This window comes from Bison bison, unplaced genomic scaffold (genome assembly GCF_000754665.1).
Source record: "Bison bison bison isolate TAMUID 2011002044 unplaced genomic scaffold, Bison_UMD1.0 scf7180017864160, whole genome shotgun sequence".
Taxonomy (NCBI): Eukaryota; Metazoa; Chordata; class Mammalia; order Artiodactyla; family Bovidae; genus Bison; species Bison bison.
In genome coordinates this window covers 355667-360781 of record NW_011494732.1, presented here as the reverse complement: position 1 = coordinate 360781, position 5115 = coordinate 355667, and positions in this window count along the sequence as shown.

Genomic DNA, 5115 nt, shown 5'->3' with positions numbered 1-5115 from the left:
CCCGGCCGGCTCGGCCAGCGCGGAGGAGGCGGCAGGGAGCTGCCCACTCTCCCAACAGGTGTCAAGAAGGCCGTTTACCTTCTCCTGCTAGTCAGACCTGACGCTAAGAGCAGGTCCTCTGTCTTGGGGGTTTCTAATGCTCTCCGCCTGCCAGTAAACGAGAAGATGGCTGTAAAGGGCCCATCACCCCCGCGCTGGATCTTCCCCACAATATCTAGGGAGGAAGACTTCCACTTGCCAGCCGTCCTGAGGGTCATGCTGGCCTCACCCCGCCTCTACCCTGGAATGACCACCAAGTCACTGATCCTAAAAGAATTCCGTCCCGAATCCCCTCTGGCCCATTTGGAACTAGGAATGGATCCGTTAGGGGCCAACTTGGCCTTGAGAAGATAAAAGACGAGTTCTTCATTTATCCTTCCTGAATGCCTAATTAAGACACACTGGAAACCAAGGGTACAGAGCATCAGCCTCTGATTTTAGCCCAAGGACTTCTCCATGGGAGCCTTTGAATTACCCGAATCAGAAATGAGAGCGAGAGAAAGCGGTCTGAATATTTAAAGAATATTGTAAACCGACAACAACCAAATCAAATGAGGTGACTTTACCTCAGTAGGTAAAAATGGGTCATTATCATTCAGCCAAGGGAGCCACAGAAGTTTTATTATATATGCCCGTCATTGCAAAAATATATCAACACTTTGGGTGCTTAGCTTGCAAATTTTCAAGAGTGTCTGTCTGGGTTTCATTCTCTATGAGATGTGGCTTCTATTTTATTCTGTATTTACTTTTTTGAATGTCTGTCTGTCTTTCTGGATGGTTTTGTTGTTTGGGTTTTTTTTTTTTTCATTTACTTTTTAAACTCTCTGCATTTTCACTTTGCACCTCTCTCCTATAAAACTCTAGAGTTAATACTGCAAAGAACCTAAGAGAGTATGTGTTTCAGTACTTGCAAAATTTGAGTAAGTATCAACATCACCCGGGATAGTGAGTCCTCCATCGCCACCCCTAGAGCCTCTTATTTATCAAGTCTAGGACTTAGCAGCAGCAGCCGCAGCAGGTGACACTCAAGAATCTGTGTTTCTAACAATTGCCAGGTGATACTGATGCTGCCCATCCAAGGACCACTGGTCGAGTCCCCTATCCCCTCCACCTCAATGATGGGGAAGCTGAGGTTTAGTCCCTGGCACATCTCCATCTGTCTTCTTAATGGTGGAGCCAGTAGATTGCACAAAATGCCAACTCCAGATTGCCAGAGCCCGTTTCAACGTGAAACGGAGTCTATTTCTAAAACATTTTTCAAATGTATTGACTAGGATCTAATGATCCTATGCTTTATTAAAAACAATCTTTTTATGTATTCTAATTCAAAATGTTTCGTTGTTTTTTTTTTTTCCAGAACTGCAATCACCAAGTACATTTTGGGAGGAGGATGGGAGGTATGTCACGGCAAAAAATTTTCTCTATCTGCATCCTCAGGGCAAAAAGTAGCTAACAGATTCCAGGGTAAACCATTTCCCCATTATACACAGCTGACTCACAAAAATTTTTCCTATTCTTTGGTATTCAGGTTTTGGGAAGCTGCAACTCCAGGTACTGGATCAGTGGCTGAAATACGATGTAAGCATGGCTACTCACTCTCCAAGAAGCTGTTCTAGCTAATATATCTAATCTTCTTTGGGTAATTAGCACAACTAATCCTGGGAGAGGCAACACCTTAGGAAGGCTTTAGAGAAGTAGGCTGAGGCCTACCAGCTCTTCAGTAGCATCCCAAGCCTCTGGGAGCACTTCCCATCTGAAGAGCCTGCCTCAAATTAATTGTGAGAAATCTGCTTTCCTCCAAGAATATCTGTTTCCTCTGTAAGGCCATAAATCAATCTGTAAGCCTAATTCTGTCAGTAATTAAACAGTACTAACTGTTCCCACTTTGTGAATTAAGCTGGGACACCAGGCAGTTTGCGTTGGGTCAACTTTCCATAAAAACAAAACATTTTTCTGCAGCAGTTTCCTGAAAGACCAGGAAATGATGAAGGTGGAATTCCAGGATGGGTGGATCCCACGGGTGGATATAGGAGGCTTCTGGATACCACAAAGATGGGGCCTCCTCTAAAACGGAATCAGTTCCTCTTCCAACCTTTCTAATCACATCAGGGAGAAAGGCTGAAACCTAAGCAACTCTTAGGATGACTTTTCACGATTATAAATGCCCTTGGTTTCAAAATAGAAGGCATATTTTTCTGTGCAGAGTGATGGTGTCTAGCTAGAATTTTTGAATGCTGGTTTTATTTTTACTTTGGCTATTGATGTGTTTGATGTCTCAGTTTCCCTTTAGTGATGTAAGTTGCATTTTCAATTAAGTTACCTAAGTTTTTGAAGCATTAGGCTTATTTCAAGGAGAGCATTGAATCACTAGTAACACAAGGACATTTGTCATCATCCCCCCTTGACAAAACTCATAAGGATGGTGAGAAATGCCTGAAGTTTGAGAATCATGGGGATGACACGCAAGCTACCAGATCAGTCCTTCTTGAGGGTGCAGAGGAGCCTTTCCAAAACTTCTATTAACTTTTTTAAAATGTTTATTTTTCTTTATTTATGTTTGGCTGTGCTGGCCTTCATTGTGGCAAACAGGGGTTGCAGTGTGCAGGCTTCTCACTGCAGTGGCTTCTCTTGTTGCGAAGCACAGGCTCTAGGGTGCATGGGCTTCATTAACTGTGGCTCCCAGGCTCTAGAACGAGGGCTCAGTAATTGTGACGCACAGGCTTTGTTGCTCCATGGTGTGTGGAATCTTCCTGGATCAGGGATTGAACCTGTGTCTCCAGCATTGGCAGGCAGATTCTTTACCACTGAGCCACCAGGGAAGCCCCCTGAAACTTCTTTTCTTCTCAGTTTCTCAAAATTCGTGGGCTGGCCTGGAAATAGAATGGCCAGATCCAAGGACTTGTCTCTTTCGAGAACAGAGACAGCATTCTGATGTGGAGGGCACGGTGCACAGCAGCTATGCCTCTCACCCTTCCTGATAAGGCTGGGCAGGGTCATCCCTCCAAAAAGAGCATTCTGGAAAGCCCCCATGAAGTGCTTTTGAGGATGGTGCAGGGTCTGCTGTTCTCAGCCCCCCTTCAGGGGACCAGTAAAACACTAGTGGAAATGATGAGGGCCCTTCTGAGATGAGGCAGTGGCAAATCACCTGTGATTGTCCACTCTGCACCTCCCCACATCCCTGCCAAGGGGGATGAATAGACTACATGCTTGAGATGGTACAGCTGCTCCAAGGCAGGGACCCCTCATCAGCCAGCCCAGCAGCAGGCCTAGGGAGGCAAAGCCTCCTCCAGGTCACATGAGACATCCAGCAGGAGAAAGGAATCGCCATTCTGTAGTTCTGGGGTCTTCTGGGACACCAGAGTGAAATGCAGACTCTTCTACTCTTCTCTTTCTGATTCATGTCCTCCCAGGGGTCCACAAGCAGATGTTAAAAAACCAGGTGACTCCTGGTCTTGCCAGGTAACCCCAAAGTGAACCTAAAGGTGTAGACTCTTTAGCAAAGATTAATAGTAGGGTGCTCCTTTTGCCTTATTTTACTGATTCATGGATCAATACAGAAAGCTCAGGGGTGCCTTAAATAGTCTTCTTTGAAGTTATACGCAGTGCTGCCTGGAAGAAATCCTGCATTTCTACCTGTAGCCTCACCAGCCCCTGAGAGCCCTTCCATCAGGGGTGAGGCCTCTTCTATCGGAGGGCAAGGAGAGCCTGCAAGGCTGCCTCTCCCATGAACACACATTGAAAGACCTCCTGGATGTTTCACTCACTTGTTCACTCACGGGAGCTTGATGGATGCTCCCTGTTCACTAAAACCCCCTTTATCTACCTGTAGCCAAATCAGGTCCCCTGGCCTTCCTAAGGGCTTCCCTTGTGGCTTAGCTGGTAAAGAATCCACCTGCAATGCAGGAGACCTGGATTCAATCCCTGGATTGGGAAGATCCCCTGGAGAAGGGAAAGGCTACCCACTCCAGTATTCTGACCTGGAGAATTCCCTGGACTACAGTCTGTGGGGTTGTGTTAAGTGTGGCTATAGATTTGAGTTGTGGCCAAAGGAATGTGGGCAGAAGTGATGCCCATTCCTTCCAGGAAGAGCCTACAGTACCTCCACCCGGCGTGATTCTTTTCCTCTATTTTCCAGGTGGAGACGAAAGTCCAATAGGGAAGTGAGAACAAAGGCCGAGTGATGAGAAGGAAGGAGGCTGGGCCCCCTAAGTGTGAAAGGCCTGGATTTAGCACATTCCAACACTGAATTTAGGGCCAGCAAGAAATAAGACTGTATCATGTTGGGACTTCCCCGGTGGTCCAGCGGTAGGAAATCCACCTTCCAATGCAGGGGACGGGACACGTGTTCAATCCCTGGTTGGGAAACTCAGACCCCACGTGCCGTGGGGCAACTAAGCCCAACTGCTGAGCCTGTGAGCTCTAGAGCCTGTGCTCCAAACCCAAAGAAGCATGAGTGCCACAACTAGAGAAGCCCCCCACACAGAAACTGGAGAAAGCCCACATGCCACAAAGAGGACCTGATGCAGCCCAAATAAAAAATTAACTAAATAAAAATAAAATTTAACAAGATCATGTATCATGTTAAGTCACTGGAGTTTGAGGGCTTGTTTGTTACGACAGCTGATGTGAAAAATCCTAACCAATACACCTCCATTGATCTCAGCCTGTCTCCACAGAAGCAGGAGTGGTGTGCAAGCAAAGCATAAAATAAAACCCACACCCTCCAACTCTACTCACCAAGAAATGGCTTAGAGTCCAGTGGAGGGAACCATACTTAAGCTTTGGATCACTTATGATACGTATCAGGAGAGCTCAAAGGAGGAAGGCATGGTTTTGCACTGAAGTGAAGGCTGCACCAAGCACACTAATTAGTGAACCTGTAGGGTGCTCTGGGTCCCACACCAGGATGCAGTGTGGGGCACCATGCACCCTTATACTTGAGTCTATGTTAACCTCTTGGGACCTTTAGAGTGTATCACAGAGAAGAAGCGCTGGAACTTCCAAGAGAGGGTCCTCATGGCTGGGGTACTCTGAGGAAAGGAATTTATATGGATCCCATTCTCCACTGGGGAGAAG